Source organism: Chiroxiphia lanceolata, chromosome 5 (genome assembly GCF_009829145.1).
Source record: "Chiroxiphia lanceolata isolate bChiLan1 chromosome 5, bChiLan1.pri, whole genome shotgun sequence".
NCBI classification, from domain to species: Eukaryota; Metazoa; Chordata; class Aves; order Passeriformes; family Pipridae; genus Chiroxiphia; species Chiroxiphia lanceolata.
Window position 1 is genome coordinate 49,083,009 of NC_045641.1, and position 22,704 is coordinate 49,105,712.

Genomic DNA, 22,704 nt, shown 5'->3' on the forward strand with positions numbered 1-22,704 from the left:
TTTTTGCTGGGAAGAGCAAATCTGTAATTATGGTAACTAGAAGCAGGGGCAACTTAAAGAATGGCTGCTGGGAAGACTAAGTGAAAAATGCCTCTCAGCAACAAGCAAGATTTATCCTGAAAGAGAAGCACCTTCTCCCTCTGGATGCCCCCCATCCAGCCAAGACTGTATAGCAAGGGGTGAAAGAAAACCAGTTGTTCTGCATGTCATGTATTGCCTTGAGGGCATGGCTGGGAGTCAGAGGGCAAAGGGCAGGTGAAGGGGAGAGCAGCACATTGCTCCTCTGTTGCCACGTGTCCTTAACTCCCAGCAACCTGATCTGAGACCGGGGCTAGTCTGGCTTCTTGCCTCCTATCTGTGCCTCCTGACAGCAAGGTAGCCAAAAAGGCACCTAAAGGCAGTGCTTCAGCTGGCGTTTAAGTCCACCTCATGATATCACCACCTCCTGGTGGTGTGGTAATGTTTGGCTCTCTCCCCAGAGGGATGTACCCAGATATGCAAGCGTAAAAAAATGCCAGCAATAAGGCCTCCCAATATCTCACATTATTGTAATGGGAAAAGAGAGTGATTATAGCTTCCCTTAGTCCTGGGTTTTCTTGTGGTTGACATCAGTTTTTAATGAGAAATGGGTGCTTACAAGCCAATTCACAGTCTTACCCTTACCCTTCCACAACATATCCAGGTGGATCCACATCTCCAGTCAAAACCCACCTTCCCTCCTGTCCCAGGCACCAAGGCAAATAAATGTGCCAGAAATATGGGGCCCCTCCTTTACTTCCTTTCAAAGGAGCATCTTCCCTTAAGAGCCAAAGGGTGAGGTTTCCCTTAAATGTCCCTTTTCCTAGCAGTGCCCAGCACCTTTCCAGTATGATTGCCTATTCACCGCCCACTCTACAACACAGAGCAGCTGAGTGTCCTTCAGAGGGAACACAAAGGATGTGTGAGAACACGTTTCTGGCTTTTGCAGTTCAGCACCAGTCTTCTGCTGGTACCAAAGAGCCTATACTCCTCAATTCTCTCTCTTCCACCTACTTCCTAGAGAAAAATTCCATATATTACTGCAAAGTTAGGACTGATGTTGCATAGAAGGAGGAGTCAGAAGGACAGCACACATGGTGCTGCTTCACTTTTCTAGCAGAGAGTGAGTAAAACCACTACAGAGCAGCCACAGTGGCCAAGACGGGTGTCTCAGAGCACAGACCCATATCACAGGTCTTGCTGCAGCACACTGCTGGCCAGGACAGTGTCTCCAGCCCCCGCCAGCAGAGGTGGCAACAGGTAGGAAATCATGATGGACAACCGTGTCCCTGCTCTGTGCCCGTCCCCTCCTCCCTGAAATCCAGCCTGCTGCATCCTGGGGGAACCCCATCTGCTTCTCATTCCAGACTATGTCATGTCATAATTATTCCTAATTATGCCTCATTTAGCTTGATAGGTACCAGATTGGGAAGGATGCCCTAGTGAGACTGAGCATCTTGGACGGTCGCAGTGGCGACGCACGGCCAGGGAAAGTGTGAAGCAAAAATTAATAAAGGGACAGGATCTGTGCGGCCGGGCAAGGGAGGGAGGGCGGCCGGGGGCACGGCCTGTGAGGGAGCGGCGGGTGGCAGCGGCCCGGGCCCGGCCCAGCGCCGCCCGGCAGGTGGCGCCCGCCGCCCCCGGTGAGCCGTGCGCGGCCCCGGCCCCGCCGCCGGCCCCGGTGGGAGGAGCCGAGGGGGCTCTGTGTGTGGGAGTCTGTGTGTGGGGGAGTCTCTGGAGGGGTGGGTCTGTGTGTGTGTGTGGGCTGGCGGGGAGTTGCGTGTGTGTGTGTGGGCTCTGTGTGTGCTCCCCCTTGCCCCGCGCTGCCCCGGGTGTCTGCTGGCAGACCCTCGGGCACAGAGGCTGCCCCTGTCCCCCTGCCCCTCAGCCACTTGCTGTCCGGCTGTGCTCCTAGGAGAGAGACCTCGGAGGGTCCATCTCCCCTGCACCCCACGAAGGTCCCGCCGAGTCCCAGGCATCTGACTGCAAGTTGGATCTCTCATCCTGGAGGTCCGGTCTGGGAGACCAGTCCTGCACCGCAGGGGGCACTTGCAACTTGTCGCTACAAAAGTGACACTACAAAAATAATGTTACCCTGACACTGGCCGTGGTCACAACACGTTGGGGCACACACCTTCCTCCTTCCTCACTGAAGGCCTACACAACTGGTTTTATAAAGCTGTGCACTTGTTGTCCCGCAGGAAGCTCTGCTCTCTGTTTTTCCACACAGCACCATCACCTGTGAACATCTGGACACGGGCAGCACCATCAGCTGATGAGACAGATGACACACTGAGTGCCAGGCAGCTGATCCTCCGTGATGAGTGCTGCGCATCGCGTGGTTCCACCACAGACCCTGGCTACTGTCTCTCTTTCTCCTCACGCATCAGCCATAGGTCGAGGCTGAAATGTCACCTGCTGATGTGTGAGTCCAGCAACAAGTAAAGCGCAGGAAGGTACAAAAATGTCAGGGCTGTTGACCAACGGAGGCTGGTTTGCAAGGGGCATGTGCTGCTCTGTACCTCTCTGGGGCCCACGCTGCAGTAGTCAGTGAAGAATCCTGCTTCAGTGTGAGGCAATGGAAACTGTCTTAACAGCAGCATCCCTGTACCTGGCAAAAAGACATTTTCACAAAACATTTTGGGTTAGGAGGAAATTAGCCAGCACGGGGACAAAACATGAAGAAGTGGCATCTTCACATGCACTGCTCCCTTGCAGAAAAAAAAAAAAAAAAAAAAAAAAAAAAAAACAGAAAACTTTTTTGCTAGTGTCTGAGCTCCAGCAACTAAAATGGCTGTTGGGTGAGCCAGAGCTCCACTGTAGTCAGCTGCAAGCTGCATCTCTGAGCTGATGCAGGCATTGCATCTGCAAAGCTGCTACCCATCCGCTCTGCCTCTTTTTCCTCCTCAGGAAAAAGTCTACCTCTTTTTCTTCCCAGAAAGCCCACCAGGGAGACTGGCCTTCGTTCTGCCTCCCTGCTCACGGCTGTTCTGCTGCAGGGGAATGGTGTCAAATTCCAGAGAGAGAGAGGGAGGCAAAGCCACTTGCAATGCAATCAAGCAACTGCTGTGGGAAGAAGCCGGGCAGCAAAGAATGATTTACTAACACAAGCTAAGCCAATATAAACACTTATGATACAGGTGCCTGTGCTCTCAGAGATTGCCTGACTTAATTCAATTGTTTTGTAAACCAATTTAGTTAAATCTGTATAAAACTGGTGTTTAAACAAGCCAAAACAGTGTTTAAAATGTCATTAATAAAACATATCACCATAAAACAAATATATATTACCAAGGCTTTTTTTTTTCTTTCTGACAGAACATATCCTTTCTCCCTGTATTTCTTTTTCCCTCTGTCCTTTTCTTTAGAGGTTGCACATTCTGCTGTGCCACGACTGTCTCTTTCTGTACTGTACAAAAATAGGATTGCCTCCATTCAAAAGTCTGCAAGTCCACCTCTAGCGTTTCTTACTGTTGTGTGAAGTAGAGCTGGGGAGGCATTTATTTATTTTTATATAGCCTTCAATAACATTCAACCCATAACAAGATTTTTAAGCAGATTTTAAGCAAAGTAGTTTATTCTGGATCCAGCCTGACCTCTTTCATTCTTTCCAAACTGACCTCTCTTACAGTTCAGAGTTATTTAATCACTTTGGAAAGATGTTCCCATTTTTCTTGTTTTCAGCAAGGTCATTTTTTTTTAGCTATATTTGTATTTTTTTCAGTATTTTTAAGTTATATTACAAAATCACCCAAATCAAATTTCTATCTGTGTCCAAAATTAACTGTTTCAAAATACCAATATCTTCTCTCAAACTTGGCCCAAATGCCTAATTAGTTTGTTCTCCTCTGTCAAAACCCCCTTAGTTTTTAAACAGATTCATGACAGAGTTATAAAAAATAGTAAGACAAAGTTACTGTATCCTTAGTAGAAGTCAACAACAATAGGATTAGCAAAAGTCAAGTTTTCCCTAGATACGTCTTTTTTTGTGATCTTTGATTACTTCAGAGGAGAAATTTTGGCAAGTGCTTCCTGCATCCAGCTGTTTGCACATCTGCATAATGCACTGGAGAAATCATTCCCTTGGGGAGTCAGGTGAGGGGTGGCTGCAGCAGCCACACTAACGAGCAGAAATTACCACTGACAAGAAAGATGAAAAAAGGGATATATTTGAAAAATAGGCACCAGTGGGAGGGGGGTGGCGAACTTCATGTATCGGGTGGGCAGCTCTGAAGGAGTTAGGAGGGGGTTATAGATGCAGGGTGGGCTGGGGATGGTCTGGGGGCGGGATAGGAAGCAGCCTCTGAACACGTATGGAAGCAGGAACCATTTAAGCTCTGAGACAGCAGTGCAATAGCTATGAGCTCTGGAACGAAAGGGGCCAAAATGCTGAAGTGGGATAGAGTGGCTGGAGGATGCACCTCTAACTGGGACTCTGTCTTGGTGGGCATCCACTGTCTGCTACTATCACAATCAAACTGCACCCATAGGCAGCTGCCCTTTTGCCCAGAAAGCAGATTGACCTCCTACCTCGTGCCATGCGGCTCTGCTGATTTATGCCCTAGAAGCCAGGCAGCCATGGAGCACATCCACACAGCATGTCAGTAGCTCAGAAGGAGTCCAGCCAAGCCCCGCAGCCTCACATTGCCGCTGTCTGAAGAGCACAGACCCTCCCCTGGGGAAAATGGTGCGCACACAAAATTTCATGGGAGAGGTTGTCACCCACAATGCTCCCAGCTGTCCCAAATTCTTGCTTTCTATCAGTTCCATAGCCCCTTTCCACTGCAAGACAAAGCTACAGACTGGCTCAGGTGCCAGCACAAGGGTTGGCTCCTAAAAGGCATGTCAGAAAGGGAACTCTGCTCCAAAGGACACATACGGAGTAAGTCCTGTGTATATTTGGCAGGGCCTATAATCCACAATCACCCAGCCTGGCAGCATTGCTGGAGGCCTCAAGAGCAGACAGTCCAAGCCAGGATTTGTGATTGTTTACCTTGGCATCCATTTGGATACACTCCAAGTGTAGACAAGGGATTTAGATGTCCATATTATTTGCCCTCATGGCAGCAACACACAAACACAACGACTAGGAAGATTAAAGATATTCCATCTGCCTAAACTGCTTCCTTTTTCCTGCCAGCACTGATAACCCTGATAATGAGGATTTAAGCCACAGTGCTACTAACTGTGACTGGCACCAGCATGATGATTACATTTCCCGTGGGACCACCCTCCCAGTTCTGTGCAGTCCATCTCAGCTTGTCTCATTACAACTGTAGTCTCATCTCTGCTGGTAGGGCCCCACACAACTCATCCCCCATTAGCAGTCCCCAGCAGCTCTTGTGCAAGGCACTAGATAAAACTGTAGCAGAAAGATGGCTCTTGCCTTTTTATTTGGCTGTTTAACCAAACATGGTACAGCTCATGAGAAAAAACAGCAGACAACAGAAGGAATTAGAGGAAATGTAGATCTTAGTTGTCTTCGCACGATTGCAAGTTGTTATGCTAGTTTTATTCATACTTCGAAATGTCACCTCTTGGGCTGTGGCCAAAAATAATAAGTTTCTAGTCCACAGTGGAAAAATAGGGGCTTCAACTAAAAGTATCTTTACTAAGCTTTAACTAAACCATTTGTTATCAGTAATTGCTACAAAATAAGAGACACTCTGTTCATCCCTGCATCTTTGGAAGGAAATGCTATAAGTAATTTGAGTTTACGGAGCAATTACGTAATGGCTTAATCTCAAGCACTTTCTTGGGTGGTAGACAATTCTGTTGTTAAGCTGTGAACTCAGGGTGGGTTTTAGCACTTTTGCCACCCTGGGTCATTTGTGCCTGGAGGGCAAAGCCTTCCACGACTTCAAGTGCTCAGTGTTATGGTTCTGTTCCCCAGAAAGACAGCACCTTCCAAAGCACACTCTTGCCTTGTGAACATTTTCCATGGACTGGGGGAATTTTGCTGATTCTGAATCCATCAAAACCTTTTTCTAGCCCAAGTTAGGGGTCTCCTAAACAAAGAAAGACTTAGCTCGACCTGACTCCCTTCTGAGAGCACAGATAAGAACAGGCAGAGACTAATCTCCCTGGGAGCATATACTGTGCTACTGCAGTCTTAAGCTTTCCAGCAGTGCACACATTGGGGTCTGGTGATCTTCCCCTCTGATCCTTCTCCAGGAGTGGACCAGTTGCTGTAGATTATGGAGAGTTAGTGATGGTGGTTGATGACTAGTTTTAGAGCGTGTTCCCATATTCCCAAACTACCAAAGCAGTATTGCTTCATAAAAAAACCCTCCTTTTATTTTTCTCTCTTTCTTCAGCAGGCCTAACACTCATTAAGAGTGATTGTTGATTATCTGCTCTCTTGTTATCCCATCTCAGCATCTCAGCTATGAGATGCAGCTCCTGTTCTTATTCCTGGCAGTCAAATTCAGTAACCTTGTGCATTCTCTGGTGCTTTTGGATGTCCTAGCTTATTCTTTTGATGGGTCAGAAGACACCTTCAGTACCATCAAAACCCCTGCTGTATTCAAATAAATTGCTTTTTTTTTTTTTATAATTGTCTAGAAAACACTGTTTGCCCTCTAGGGCTGACAGTTATTCCGACACACTCTGAAGCAACAAAACATAAACACACTACATTCTTTGTAGTCAGCTTTAGCAAGTAAGAGCAGAGGTAACCAAAGCTGTGCTTATGGAGGGAAAGAGTGGAGGGAGGCAGTGACTGGGAAATGTGCTCATAATAATGTTTATCTGAAATACAGCCCATGAATTCTAATGGGATGTAACATGATAGCCACCAGCATAAGACCTTCTCTTGGCTTTTCAAAAGGTTTTCATGAGCTGAGAGTCATCTGCAGACTATAAAGGAGGAGCTACAGTGGGACATGCATTGTTTAGAGTGACTTGCAGGACCCATTAGAGGAATGGACCACGCAAGGAAACAGGCAGCTGTGCAGCATAGTGAGGATCCCTCCTCAGTGCTTAACTGCTCCTAGATCTCTTCTTTAATCTGTTATGCTATTCAACAACCAGGACTTTAATAAGCAAGTGCATCCAGCGCTATGCAAGGAAGCAACAGGCTGTGGTTGTAGGTTTCACACCAGAGACTGCAAGGCATTGAATCTTCGGAGATAGAAATCATTGCTGTGAAAGCACATTTCATCACTTTCTTCCCATGAGTGGAAAAGCTTACGCCTCCTTCCTCCTCACCCCCGATACCCCAAAAGACATTCAAGACATTCAACTGCATTGTGTAACAGGGAAAAACTCCATCTGCAAAACAGGTCCACGGCAGCAGGGCTTCTCCCTTGCCCTTGGGGAGAGCTTTTGGGCATAGGCAAAGGAACTTTGTATCACACAAAGCAAATTCCTGATTTGGAGCTAGTTTGTCATAGAAAGCCATCAAATGACAGAGATGAGGAATAAGAGGGAAGGATGGCAGAGGGTCAGTTCAGATGGAAGAAACAATTTTGTGAGTTTTTTGCTTGGGTTTTAAAGAATAAGAGCGTTGCACTTCCAGCATATGATGCACAGTAAATGCTGAAAGGCCAAGCAGAGCAAAAAAGGGAAAAGGCCTTGAAAACCTTCAACACATTGTTGAAATATGAGAGGGAAAAGGTTTTGTTTCCATGGCAACATATCCTATGGTGCATCTGCTGGAGCAATCTACCAGAGAAAGAGGACTTTCCCTGTTAGGTATTCCAGTGAAGTGAAAGATAATTACCAAGACCCCTTTCCTCAAGTGGCTGCATTTGTAAATATTCCTGTTGATGTATGTAAGTGCTCGGATGTTACACAGCCCCTGGAAACGGATGTCTTCATAGATGACAGAGTGAGCTCCGAGGCAAGCGTAGATGACTTGCAGGCCAAATGTCTCTGAAGATTTGGCTGCATTGTGGTTTTTTGCCCTTCCATGATGCTGCTTTGCTGTATGAGTATGGCACAAGGTGTCAATAGAAACTTAAGAGCTAAAATTGTTCTTGAATGCAGATTTTGGAATAGGAATTTGCAGTTCTCATCCAAGATAAGAGGATTTTGTTCCCAACTGTCACCTCCTATAGCTCACATACATATATGTCAAAGCTGAGGTGCTCCATGGCAGCTGTTTTGCCACAGCAGCATGGCATGAAAGAATTCAAGAAAAAAAAAAGGAAAATGACAGAGGAGAGGAAACCGAAGAGATACAGAAAATACTGATATGAGAAGAGCATCATTAGATCATCACTTACTAAAAATAATGAGGTTTAATACCAACTAAAACTATCTGTCTATGGTATAGTGTTGCTCAGAAGCACAAAGACAGGCACTTACACATGGTGTGGAAAAAAACACCTCTTTGCTCCAAAGAACTTAAAATCCAGGTGGGTAAGAAAAAAAAATTAGATATCTGTATTTTGCAGACAGGAGGCAAGGATGAGGTGCAAAAGGTTAAATCACCTTGTCTAAAGTTGCAATGGAAGTTTGTGATAGAAGTGGTTGAACCTACAGCTCCTGATCTTCATCCAAATGTCTAATGACACAAATATCTCCAGAGTAATATCTCCAGGTGTTCAGTTGAAGAATTCTGCAGATGCAGCTCAGCTGCTGAGACCCAGTATAATCATACAGGTGGAATAAACATAGGCAGCACAACAGCTCCATTGTCATGGCAACATGACAGACACTCCTTTGCCCACTATGGTTTCAGCAAAGATGATTTCTTTCCAAACTAGAAACAGCACCAACTAAACAAAAAAAAAAAAAAAAAATCCAACATCCTTTAGCCATAATAGCCTATTACACAAAGGAACCAGGAGAGAATTTACCAGCTGAAAGGAAGATACCGCTACAGTGATCCGCTGCATATAGTCACTTAAGGCAGCGACAACCACCCTGTCCTGTATTTTAAGGGCCAGACTATGAAAGGACATGTTGGGAAAAAATTCTATTGGGCAGGTCTATCTGGTGTCCTTCCTCCTCATTTTGCCTCTGCCTGACTAACTTCTGGGAAAAGAAATGTGAAGAGGAGGCAAGTGGAGACTGAAGTGTGCCAATAGCTAAGAAAACAAGTAGCTGTGCTCTCAGGTACAGATGCCAGGACCATCAGCAGAACAGGCTACAAAACTGTGCTCCAAGTGAGCAATCTTAGCACCTCTGGATCCCGAAGGCAAAAATGTACTTAATTGTTAGGCCTGGACAGCAGTATCCTTTCTTCCCTCTGGGGAAGGACCTGGCAGTAAATGCCAGTCACAGCCTGAAACTGGTAAAGCAGTTGCAGAGGCAGACCAGGCAGAAACCAATGGCCACAGTCAACATCCTTCCATCATTTTCTGAAGTTTTGCATTGCAATGCTTTCCCTTCTCAGTGCTACAGGCTAGCTTCTAGCCCTTCTTTCATCCCACCTAATCAAGTGCCACTCACTCACTCCTGCCACCCCCACCAGCCTGGCAGTGACAACCACAACTCCAAAACTCCCGCAGCATTTTGTTAATTGGTTTTATGTTTTTATGCTCTGCCTCAGTTGTCTATCATGGATTTCTCTTGTAAACTCTTGGGACACACAAAATCTATACATCTACGTCTGCGTGTTCATGAGGCTCTGTCCTCCCTTAGCCTCATGTCACTAGTCTATTAAGGATAACATCACATTACCCATCACGTTACCAAAGAGGTAGATTTCTTTCTCTGATCAGGCATCAGAACAGCATGGTGGCCATTTGAAAAGATGGGAGTTGGATTTTGAGCCAAGTATGCTTTGTTACTTCTTTTCCTTGCAATACTCTCCATGCAGAGAAAACCTACAGGATTTTTCTACAGGTCTGCTCTGCAGCTATGCAAAGCTGCCAGAAGGTGATCCTGGAGAAGCATTTTCAGCAGCCCTTAGAGGACAACAGGGGGGCTACAGTGACAGAGGGACACTCACAGCAAGTCACAGAGTGCAGGACTCTAGGCATGCAGACTTGACAAGTGCAAGAGGACTGAATATCCCAGAAGCAACATAAAGATCCTGTAAGTGATCTGCCTCATAGCTCACCTCGGATCTCCATAGAATCACAGAATCACCGAATGACAGAATCAATCAGGTTGGAAAAGACCTTTGAGATCATTGAGTCCAACCCATGACTCAACACCACCCTGTTTAGGTATAGGTATCAAATCCCCCTGGGCTTAACTCAGGGAGTTCACATGCTGGAGTTCAACGTGCAGGACTCTGGAGTGGTGAAACAGCAGCTGGAAAAGGCCTGAGGACAGCTGGAACACAGCTTCTCTGTGAACACCCCTAGGGCATGGAGTCTATCCTGGACCAACAATGAGGGCACCCAAACTGAATGGCTTCAAGAAAACATATCACTGTGATTCTCATCTGTCTAGTACTAAATTATCCCTTTCCATTACTCCCATTCCCTGAAAAAGTTAGAGAAACATAGGGGCCATCTGAATATCTGGTGGCTTTATGTAGCCCACAGGCTTCTCTGAATACAGAACTGGTTCTCTGGGTCCATCTCATGCTAGAGATGCCCCTTACACTGGACATTGTATCAGGAGTGGGAGTCAGCATACAGCCTTGCACACTGTCCGCCTCAGAGGAAACAGGGTTTTCATCACCTCCTCTTTGCTAGACTACTTGCACCCAGCCCAACATCATCTCTCCCAATACAAGCTAAAAAGTGGGCAGAGAGCTCAGTGCATTCTCCCATCTGCAGCTGTACACCTAGATAAAGTGCCAATGAATTATGGAGGCAAGGCAGAAAATCATCCCTACAGCTCCTTGTACCTGCAAGATAAATTAGAGTATCTGTTTCTGAATTCAAAAGAGAGCAACACTGCGGCCTTTCTAACCTACTGCTCTTGCTGCATGGTCGTCACCGTCTTCTGGCTGCTCAGGGAGCTTCTGTGAAAGGGAAATGCATTAACAGACCTCAGGCCAGCTATTAGCAGATGCTTTGTCTGGATTGCAATGGAGATCATAACTTGTGTGGTTGCCTGAAGCCTCAGAAGAAGGGTCAAGGACTTAAATAGGGTGACAAAGATGATATACCTACTCTCATCCAGCAGTGCTGGAAGGATCAGCAGTCAGGTGTAGGCAGCAAAATAGGGATTCATAGTCTCACATTAGCAATCATAGTAGAAGTGGTATTAATGTGCCAAGGAAAAGTGACTCAAATGTGTTTTGCCTGTGTCATATTCTCAAGATGGGAAATCCTCTTTGTGTACCTGCCATGCATTGCAGTAGTGCACCAGGCACTTAAGTCTCTTAAATCACAAAACCTTTGTCAAGCCTTAGTGATGTGGGCTGATATTAGACTATGGTTTGCCTATATGTGGCTGACAGAGGCTTAGACTAGCGTATCTCCTTTGCAGCATATGCCTCTCTGTATTGCTGTTCCTCCTGTACACTCCTTCCTCAACAATATCACATCTGTCAACTCGCTGTGAAACCTGAGTTTCTCACATACAGCTACCCCATTCCTATTGGCAAAAAGTAGGGAACAAGATGCTAATCTCCTTCAAAGCAGGATAATAACCCCCATCTGCTTTGTCAGTTGGTCAGCTGATGTCTGCTCAGAAGATAGACAAGTGGAGAATCAATCCAGCCTGCCGCAGTAAACACACTTTCAGAGCGTGACATCTTTGCTCTGACCTGGATATCTTTAAGATTAGGGTGAATTGTCCTTTGGAGGTCTACATGTCTATGTCTTGGCCACTGGAGTTACAGAAGATATGTCCCCCTTTCCTCAGCAAATGGTTGGATTAACCTCCCTGATGCACAAGGGCGATATAAGAACTGCCATGCGGGTTGAGGCATGTTGTGATAAGTTCACACCACGATGTCGGCTGTGCCTGAGCCACTCTGGCAGAGCTGCCCAGTGCTGGCCCTCCCATGGTCAGTGTCTCTGGCCAGGAAGGAGCAGAAAGACAGCAGCAAGTGCTGCCATACTGCAGGGCACTCCTCGTGGGGCTCCTGCTGCCACTAGCCTTCCCTCCAGAACCCACTTGCTCATCTTCCTCCCTCCCTCTCATCTTATGCAAAGCAGCTCATTAGTCCCATTAGCAGCCAAGCACCATCTCTGATTGTTCATCAGTGATTCCTTTGTCCCCCTCCATCACTCCTGTTGAGCCTCATTAGTGCTGCTAGGAAGCAGAGGGAGCTGTTGGGATATTTATAGGAAGGGTGGGGTGTTCTTTACACTTTATTGCTGTCTAATATCCTTTCTCCACTCACCACCTCTCCCCTTACACCAGCCTTCCCCCGAGAGCCTTCTCTTAATATGGGGGTTATCCAGGGGGTATAGTGAGACAGGAAAGGACTAGACTGATGGTTTTGAGCCAGGGAAATGAGAAAGGCAAGCTGGAGGTATGCAGAGACTCAGTCCTTGGTCAGGAGCGTACAAGCCTGTGTAGGGCTGGGTACCTGGACTAGGGGTGGAGTGTTGTGCCCCTGTGCATACACACGTCAGCTGGGATATCTGTAGGAGCCCACAAATGAATGCAAAGAGACCATCCTGTGCACATAGCCATGTTGATGAGGTACATGCCCCAGCTACAAGCACAGCAGCTTGAGCATGCAGTACCTGTGTCAGGGGGTGTGTGTGAATGCATCTCTGTGCAGAACACTCAAACACTCCCCTCTCTGCCTGTAAGCCGATGGAGAGCCTCACTATGCTCCCAACAGCCCCACAGGGAGCAACCACCTTGGTTACTTACAAAAATGTTCTTTCATGCTGCAGTTAATTATGGAGGCAACTAGACAAAGACTAATCATTCATTCTAATGCAGGGAAGAATAGTGGTTCTGACATCAGGAGATACTTGGCTTCTCTGGGAGGGGAAGAGAGAGTGTGGGGTGGAGGAGGCTGAAGAAAAAACACAGAACAGGGAAAGCAAGAGGAAGGAGGAACAAAATCCTAAATCAGTTGCCTTGTGCAGACATCTTTATGACTCCATAAGTGGAATATGCTTAGTGTCAGCAATCTTTCCCAGCATCACGAGGACACTCTCCCTAGTCAAAACCACAGGCCCTGATCATGCCAGGAGTCAAAACAGGTGACATTTTATTATCACTTTTTGTCTCAAGATTGCATCTTCCTTCCAAAGGGTCCCAAGGAGCTTTTATAACATTTCCAGGCACATAATTCATGTCTTGTGGCCCTGAAATGGAATATGTTCCTGAGAAGGATGAGCCAACTCCACCACTGTGCAGGAATTTTGGACAGAAAGCAGTGACAGCTTCTGTTTCCCTCTAAAACCATGGGGTATGCATGTGCATGTGTGTGAGGAGAGGGACTTCAAGGCAGCAGAATGCAATTGCAGAGTATGGAAGCTGGTCAGGAGCTATAGCAAAGGCCTCAGCTAATATGTAGGTTAGCACCAGGAAGCTGTAAGAAAATAGCACTGGTGATCCAGAGTGTGACACTCCTCACTCTGCCTCCCTGAGGGATCATGCCCCTACAGATGGTCAGACCTCTGTGTGGCTGGGGACAGTTCTTGAAAGGCTGCAAGCCAGGGTCCTGGCATGGGTAGTTATACCTCATCAATCACCAAAAAACATGGTATTGATCCAAGAGTCTTGGACAAAATCCAGGTTTGAGAAATGGCATCACACACTTTTACATCCTCCTTTTGGGTTTCAGCCAAGTCCCATTGCTTTCCTTTCCCCTTCAAAGCAGTGCCTTGCTGAGAACAGAAAAGGCTCTTTTCCTACCCTGCTTCTCCCATACTCTCCCTGTCTGCTCCATGCCCACAGCTGGTGTGGTTGAAATGGTCTTCTGTTGGAGATAGTGTACCTACCTGGCTGTGCTATGCCCAGTGCTGTCCTGCACTGTGGCTGCTGAAACACCGCCCTGTACTACCTGCAGTGAAGAGTTTTCCTTACTCTGCACTGAGGATACTGCTGGCTGAGAGACACCAGACAGGGTTGGCCTTCACTCTCTAGGAAATGCTGCTCTGCTTTGTCCAGAAGATCCTCAACAGAACATGACCAAGGGCCATGTGAGGATTAAACAGAGCCCATAAATTTGTCAGGAACTGACCCTTCCCTTCCTCAGCCAGTGTACTGCTGCAGTGCAACCCAAAGCTATTGGAGAACATCTGCACTCCTACACAAACAGAGAGCTCTCTCTCTGGCTCCCTAAGTAGCAGGAACAGAGCTTTCCCTGTCCTGTGCAGCTGCAGGCCATCATGCATACAGTATTATGTTTGTATATATCCTCTGCCTTCCTCTCTGCTGCATCTTTCTACTTCCAGCTAATTTAATTGACTGCTCTGGTTATGAAGAATCATGGTGTCTAGGCACCAGGAGTAATACTTAGCATGATATTACCATTTTCACATCCCAGGGCTGTGCAAACATTAACTAACACTAACTCTAATTAGCTGAGACTCACTGGAAAGTAGGTAAGCTTGATATTAACCCCATTTTTTAGCTGATGACACCAAGACTCAGAAGGCTCAAGTTGCTTGTCTCTGCTATAGAGGTGAGTTCAGCAAAAGGACCAGGATGAAAATGGGTAAATATGTTTTCCAGGCTGTTTCACTATTCTGAGGGATATTCTGCCCTCCCACACAATGTGCATTTCACCCAGACATACCTCAGGAGCTGAGTACAGGATGCCTCAGGCCTGCCATGTCACAAGCGCCCCCAAAAGCAACTGTGCTATGCTCAATCAGCAGAGAACCCCTCCTCTGTCTGCTGGGGCCCTCACGTGCTGTCATCTCCCCCAGAACATCCAACTGACAAATGAAATGCCACCAGGGCCTTCCTTCATTCTTGCTCCTCTGCCTGACAGCAGACCTTTCAGCAAGGTCATCAGAAATACTGTCTGATGGACACTCTGCAAGGTTGGTTTACGAGAGGTTCTCCATTTGGATGATACTATCAGGGACATGGTGTGACTCTTGGGGTTGGTCCTGTGCAGGGCTAAGGGTTGGACTCAATGATCCTTATGGGTCCCTTCCAATTCTGCATATTCTGCGATTCTGTGAACTGCTAACTCATGGAGTTAGTCTGTCAAAAAATTCCTCCAAGCCACTTCTGTTAACGGTAGCCCTCACCTTCACACTTCCCTGGTTCACCACACTCTGCTGCTGTATCTTCCTACCCGGAGGTGGCTGCATATTCCTTGAGGATGCATTGCTTGGAAGGGAGCCTGAGCTTTGAGCTGAGGTATCCTCACATTTGCAGCATGAGAAGTCAAGATTTCTCTCTTTCACTCACCCTGTGAAAGTTTCCCTGCTTAGTGTTGTGTTCGTAAGGACTGAAAGGTTGGGAAAATATCATAGCTAAAGTGATTGGTGAAAATGGCTTTGTCCAATACCAGGAATGGATGGGAAAAGGGGTCAAAGGTAGCACTGGCTGGAGTCGATGATTCCCAAGTGGAACGGGATGCCACTGTGCAGTTCTCTTCCTTTGTACCATTTTTCTACCATATAAAACCCAGGTGCACACAGCTCTGGGGTATGGTAGGCAGGTGTGGTCCCTGCTTTCCAGGAATGCAGCATGTAGGCAGAGAAGGCTCGGAGAAGAGCAACTAAAATGGCCAAACAATGAAGCAACCACTGTGGGAGGAGAGTCTGAAATGGCTGGGGTTTTTGCTTTGAGAGGAGGATGTTAGGAAGTTTTGTGGACTGACTGAGTCTGGTAGATAAGGTGAAAGCAGAACTGCTGCTCACCAAATGCCATGGTGCTGGTGGGGTATGCAGTGAAGGAACTGCTGAGAGCAGTTAGACTCCCATGCTATTGCAGAATACCATCTCCTACTGACACCACAGGACACCAAGAGCTGGGTTATGGGGACTATTGTTCTGATTCAGTGGGTCATTGCATTTTATGTCACACTTAAATCACGCACAGCGGATGTGCTGTCATGCCAAGCCCAACCTATACGGAGGCATATCACACAAATGAAAGCCTGCAGGTGTCCAGTCCCAGGTAAACCAACCCCCACGTCTGACCCAGTCACACTTCATTGGGCAGGCAGCAGAACAGGCAGGATCCAGGCACCCTTCAAGCAGTGACTCTATATAGCCACCAAACAGCTCCAGTGTTATCTACAGATGTAGCTTTGCACAGCAGGGCTTGTGCTTGAAGCCAGCAGAGCTGTGGCTGAGCAGAAGAAAGAAAGAAGCCATTTCACATTCAGGTGGTGACCATGTGCCCCCATTTGCATGAGAAAATAGGGCAGGGGAAAAGGTGTCTGGGGACTTCAGATAGTGTTGTTATCCAAGCACCCTGAGGTACTTAGAGGTAGAGGGCAGGATAAAGCTGCAGTCATTTCCCCTGTCCCTGGGAAGATGAACTTTTGGGTCCGGCCAGTAGCCATGAGCCACCTGTCAATGGAGATGAAGGATTTGCTTCTTGTTATTGCACTAGGCCAACCCTCTTTCCTCACTAAATATATTTAATATGCAGTGCTCAGTCTGACAGATGTCTTGCAGCTCACACATGAGTTAGAGCCAGCGTTTACAGAGAAATGAAGACAAGGAAGAACATACATAATCTGTAGAGTTTCTCTCCCTTCATTCACAGCCCGCCTTCTTAATATTCCCAACACACCTTTGCCTCAGGACTACGGCCATGCGTTGGGGCTTGTTCATTCAACATAGTATGTACAGTCTTTGATGACAGAAGATATCATATGTGAGAACAGGTGGTAATGAAAGAAAGAAGCAGAGGAGGAGAGAAAATTATCCCTCCTTCAGTTACATTCTGTATGGAGAGGAAAGCAATGTCAAATTGAGAAGCTTTAAGAATTAATTTAACCACAGGCTTGAGAGCACACACCTACCTTCACAAGGCTGCTTGTGAATATTCCATATTTCTCATGCAGAACATCCTTTAGGGTATATCACAGATTGACTCCTTTGCTAGAAATTGGAGAGCTCAGCTCTTGCACAAATCGCTACTAATGCAGCAGAGTTCTATGAGAGATCTTACCAGGGTAGATGATTTTATTCTAAACCCCTGATTTCATTCACATTCATTCTGTCATGCCACATGTTCTCAGGCACCACACAGATGTGTGCTGATGTGCTCCAGCTAGGACTCCTTGCAAAGACAGGGGGACAAGGGACATGATATAATGTGTCGTCACATCTCTAGAGTTCCTTTCAGGCAGGCAACCATGGTCTAGTTTTGGATCTGTTTTTTGTTCACTTTAAGGATTCACAGTGGTTGTGATATCTTGTGTCTTCACCTGGTTCCACCTCTCAGAATTATTAGGAAACATTCTTTTTAGTCTCCTTACCTGGATATCTTTAATGGTTCCAGGCTTGTCCTTTATCTTACCTTTTAATGGCTGCAGTCTGTCTTTTATGTCTTTCTCAATCTGGGTGTTTTGAGAAGCTGCAAGATGTGGTGTGATCTTGATAATCTTCTAGCTTAAATGTCATCAGCAGCTGTCATTCCTGTTCTTCTGCAACATCCACCAGTGCTGTTCATGCCCATCCATTCCACTCTCAATGTTTCAGTTAGATCTCTACCATATCTCTGGCTAAGACATAGTCACAGCCCACACACCTTCCATCACTATGCCTGGAAGATCCTATCATAGAAGACAGACATTTTAAATGCATGGCATATTTAGCTGAAATAAAGCTATTTCACTGATTGGTGATTCTTGGTCTGTAAGAAGTATGTTCTGACTGCACCGTATTTGGTACAGAGAGTTCATCAACAGAACTTCAGTTACCAAGAGACACGTGAACGTGTAGAAAACCTGTCCCTTGGCTGACCAGCGTCAAATCTGGACTATAGGCCACAGCAATTAGGAATGGGGGGGGGTAGGGAAGGCGATATTTAGGTAAGTAAAAAAATCTGAGAGTTTGATTTTTTTTTCTGTTTTTTTAAACAGATATTTGTTTGAAGATGGTTACCCAGTTGGAAGGCTGGGCGGAGCCCTGGCAGAGTGAGACAGCTCACCAATGAGGCTTGGAAAGGTTTCTGGTGAGTTCAGTTTCCCAGCACTGCATCATGTTTACCATTTGCCATTCAGCTCTTCTGGGCTCAATCAGAGCTCTGTTCCCCAGTGGTGACTGTCATGGGGAAGTGGAAGGGTTTTAGACAAAATTTGTTAATGAAGCCCTGCCATTGAGTCACAAGGTGCAGAAAGATCTCCCTTGCGTTCTAAACTCCTTCTCAGAGAGGAGCCTAGGTGTGGTTGAATCCAGTCTTAGCCTCAGATTATGTCAGAGGTTTAAATTTAAGGAATTATAGAGGTGTGATTAAATCACTTTGTCCCACTGATTTTAATGATGGCAAATCAGATATATGACCCATAGTATGCCACCATTGTAATGTGGCACTGGAAGAGGTTAGACAGAGCATAAATACTGTCATTGTTGTGGATTTCTGCATTAAAATGTAATTAGTTAAACAAAATTCCCAGGTGATCCTAGGAGGCAGCATCCTTGCTTCCTCAGAGAAGACCTAAAAAGGTTTCAGACATCTAGCAGGAAAATTAATAAGCTCAGCAAATGTCTTGAGCATGTAAGCAGAACACATCAAAGGTACCTGAAGCCCTGCAACTGCTTTGTGATCTGCATCCTGTCCTGAGCTATGACTGTCTCCAGAGATGTAGAGAAAGGTGGAAAAAGAAGAAAATTCAGAAAACAGGAGGAGTAAAGCCTTTCTAAGTCCAGACAACTGCAGAAACACTGAAATGAGTTCCCTTCCAAACCCATTTGATAAGACAATACAGTAGATAGTAAAGTACTCATATTTCAAAGTTATTTCCTCTCTTCAGAAGTGCATGTATTTAGTTACGTATACGCTCATCAAGCATCTAACATAATATACAGCTGAGTGGGGTTCGAACATTTCAGTGGTGAAGGTAAGACTGGAGATAAAATGAGAACTTTATCTCATCTGGATACCTTGCCAAAGATCCAGAAGGCCAGACATGATTTCAACACTTTAAAACCAGTATATTGCATGCAGATGCAGCTGCTTTCAGTCATCCCCACCTTGGTTACAGAATCCACCTTAGTTACAGAACGCTTCACCCAGTTGTGGAGAGATGTTACCTTTGTGGCACAGCTTCAGAGTCCACACAAATTAATCCCAAATGCATGTTCGTAAATGCCATCTTCAGCCATTTACAGTGACCGGTATCAGTGACCAGTAGAATGGCAGCAGCACTACTCAGGCTGACAGAGTGTTGTGCATTGCAGGACAAATATATCTTGGACATTTGAAGGGGAACAAACTCTTCTTGGAAAAACAGACACTGTAGGCTCCTCAATATCTATCCAGAACACAGCAGCTCTGCTTTTACACTTCCCTTGGAGTGTAGAATACATAACCTGAAAATGAAAGGTGAGGGCGCCTGAGATTCCAGGAAGAATTATATTTTCCAAAAGTATATGTAACCTGCTATGCTAACTATGCTCTTGCTCAGCCTGAACTTGCAATTTCAATATGCTGAAATGGAATAAGAACTGGGGCAGGGGAAGAGAAACCTGGAAACCAGTCTCCAGCTGGTTTCTTCCATCTTTGAAGAGCACTCAGCACTGCAGGACTCTAATCTGGATTTTTAGACTTTGTTCCCCAGGCCTTTGACCATTATCATTCTGGTAAAAATCCCAAAAAACATAGCAACTGCTGCAAAGAAAAGATTAAATAAGCAGCATGTAACAACATCACCTGGAATTTGTCAGAGGAACCAGAATTAAATCTCTGTAGCACAGAAAATGGTATGAGGGTCTCTGTTCAAATCTTTTCCAGAATTGCAGTGGCCCAAGCTCAGGTGATCCATTATATGCCCATCGTAGAGTAGCTGCACTTAATTTTCCTTGAAAACTCCACATCCATGCGTTGATCAGGACAGATCTACCTCAGTTACATACACAAAAACAAGTCAGAAAGGCACAGCTTAGTGTCATGGACACTGGAATTTTCAAAATATTTGGGGGCACAGATGTATACAGGGAGAAATGCTGAGAAAGAGAATTTGAGCAAAATATTTGCAGAGCCTATATGATTGGTTTCGGTGGTGGAGTGGGGAGGATGAAAAAATACTCCCATTTGGGGATTTGTTGTCATCTCAAGGTGTGTAGTGTATGCCAAGGCTGGGATAGAGTGAGGCTTACTGAGGCTCCCATGTACTTAATGATCAACTGTGGAAAAAAATTAATGGCACAACAAGGGGATTCTCCTCTGCCTGTGGATTTTGTGAGCTCCAGACCTTTCTGAAAAATTAAAAGAAAAAAAAAGAAAAAAGCTAAAAAAATTGTCCATCAAAGCAGAGCAGGGAAAGATTTTTGACTCACATGGAGTATTACTTTCAGATTTTCACAGCAGCCTGTTGCACTCATTGGGAGTACCACTGGGAAAGGAGAGAAAATTATTTTGGAGAGGATTTAAATATTTGTAATTCTGTCAGAGGGGACGTGTGTCTAATTTGGAACAAACCCTCAATTTTCACAGGAGGATGTCTTTGTAGCTTTGAGCAGGCCAACCAGTGGGCTGCCAATAGACCAAGAAAGCCTGTCTCTGTACAAGTTAAAGGTGATTTGCTGCTCAAACGGGCTGAGAAGAGAGGGATATTTTCCAGAGAGGCCAGGAACCAGACAAACTGCGAGCCGAACCTGGCAGGCAGCCGCCATGAGGATGCCCATCAAGATCAAAACTGCTCCACAGTCCTCCAAAGTGAAAGATTCTGAAAGCAGAAAAAACAGTCTGTATGAATTCTTCCAGCTATTCCCAAATGCGAGGCTCTCACCAACTGTTACCAGTAACCTCCCACGCCCTGTCTCTAAGCACACAGCAGAACTCTTGGAGGAATGAGGAGCTATTGAGTGAAGAAGCCTCATAACCCAGCCCACTGAAATTTTCTGAGGACCTGCTAGGAAATGAGGAGTCTGATCCACATCCAGGAAAAGCCAAATGTCTCTCTGACACAACAAACTGGTTCAGTCCCATTCCAAATTGCTCAAGCAACTGAACATCCCTGGTTGTCCATTTACATGGCCCATTTTCTAATGGTGGCCAAGGGATTCAGGCGGCACTATAAACTGCAGTAAAATTGAAAGGTCTCCCTACCCTCAGCCTCTCTATAATCATGAGCATTCTATAAAATCCAAGATAGATTCAATTAGATAGACAGTATGAAGAACAAGTTAATTGGTGGTGTCACCCAGGCTGGTACATCTCATTGTTTAATTAACCATTAAGTCACCACAAACGACAGAGCTGTCCCTTGTAATATTTGTGATAGGTGGGGAAAAGTTGCCTTGAGGCCAGGGAACATACACAACTACCAGCAGAACCCCTCTTCCCTCTTGATGTTACACTTACCTCCTGCCACCTTGGGTAGTGGACAAGATGACCAGCTAAACACCTCTTCTATGAGCACTACCTGGACAAGAAGGAGGTCTAGAGGCAACACCAAGTGAGGCTGGAAGCCCTGTCCCATCGCAGCAGTAGGGACACTGACACTGCAGAGAGCATACCAAGGGGAGCACAGCACTGCTCCAGCATCACTCTCTCTACACCTTTCTCATCTGGGCCCCCTGTGGTGCTGAGTACCTCTGACACAGCTGAAGGCTGCAGTTCTGTTTCAAGTAGGGTTAGGATTCAGAGACCCACAAAGCCTAGAGCTCCAGGAACACCAGTGCAGCAAAAGGCATGCCAAGGGGAGCATGGCACTGCCCCAATATTACTCTATTCACATTTTTCTTATCCAGGACACCCATGGTACTGGTCACTTCAGCCTCAGTCTGAAGCTGCCCTTAGGGTTATGGATAGGGTTCAGAGAGCCACAGAGCCTAAGGTCCCAGGAACACTGGTGCTATAAAAGGGGAGCACAGCACTACAATTAGCACTGCTCCTTCCACACCTTTCTCATCTGGGCCAAACACCATGTTCAGCCATGGCTGCCAGTGAGCTTCAGGTAAGAAAAACTAGGGATGTTTAGCCGGGAGAAAAGGAGGCTCAGGGAAAACCTTATCACTCTCTACAAGTCCCAGAAAGGAGGTTGTAGCCAAGTGGAGGCCAGTTTTTTCTCACAAATAACAAGCAAAAGGAGAAGAGAAAATGGCCTCAAGTTGTGCCAGAGGAGATTTAGATTGGAATTTTTGTTCTTTCCTAATTATATTAGGAGAAATTTCTTCACCAACAGGGTTGCCAAGCACTGGAACAGATTGCTTAGGGAAGTGGTGGAGTCTCCATCCCTGGAGTTATTTATAAAATATGTGGATGAGGCCCCTAGGGACATGGTTTAGTGGTGGACTTGGTTAGTACTGGGTTAACAGCTGGACTTTATCAAAAAGGTGCTTTCCAATTTAAATGATTCTGTGATTCTGTATTCTATGATTCCTAATAGCTTCTCCCCATTTGGCAAGGTATACAAACCCCCTCTTTCTGCTTTTTCAGGGGCTTTTAACACGTAATTAATTAGTACTCAAGGCAGAGTTTTATGTAAATTTTATTTAAATCCCAATCAGTGCTCTCATTTCCTTGCAGAATTATTTTTACCATAGGTTCAGCACTCAGGTAGGAAAGGAACAAATCCACCCGGGGAGCAGAACTCTATGTGCCCAGCCTGACGAGCAGATTGGGACCATGGGGAGAGGCTGCCAAATGGCACAGGGGTGTCTCCAGCATGCAAGCCAGTGCTGAGGGGAAGGGGTAGGAGCAGTTATGGTTTCATGGCACTGGTAAGCTCTGGCAAGAGTTGAAGCAAGCAAGTTTTGACTGCGGAGCCGACCATAA

At 46.0% G+C, this 22,704-nt stretch overlaps 1 long non-coding RNA gene across 1 annotated transcript; it reads left to right on the forward strand.

Annotated features, from left to right (window-relative positions):
* The first annotated feature begins 1,635 nt into the window (after positions 1-1,635).
* LOC116787145 lies at positions 1,636-3,299 on the forward strand. The gene is made up of 2 exons (XR_004357186.1): positions 1,636-1,726; positions 2,220-3,299. It is a non-coding gene; the product is annotated as an uncharacterized LOC116787145 (long non-coding RNA).
* The last annotated feature ends 19,405 nt before the right edge of the window (positions 3,300-22,704 follow it).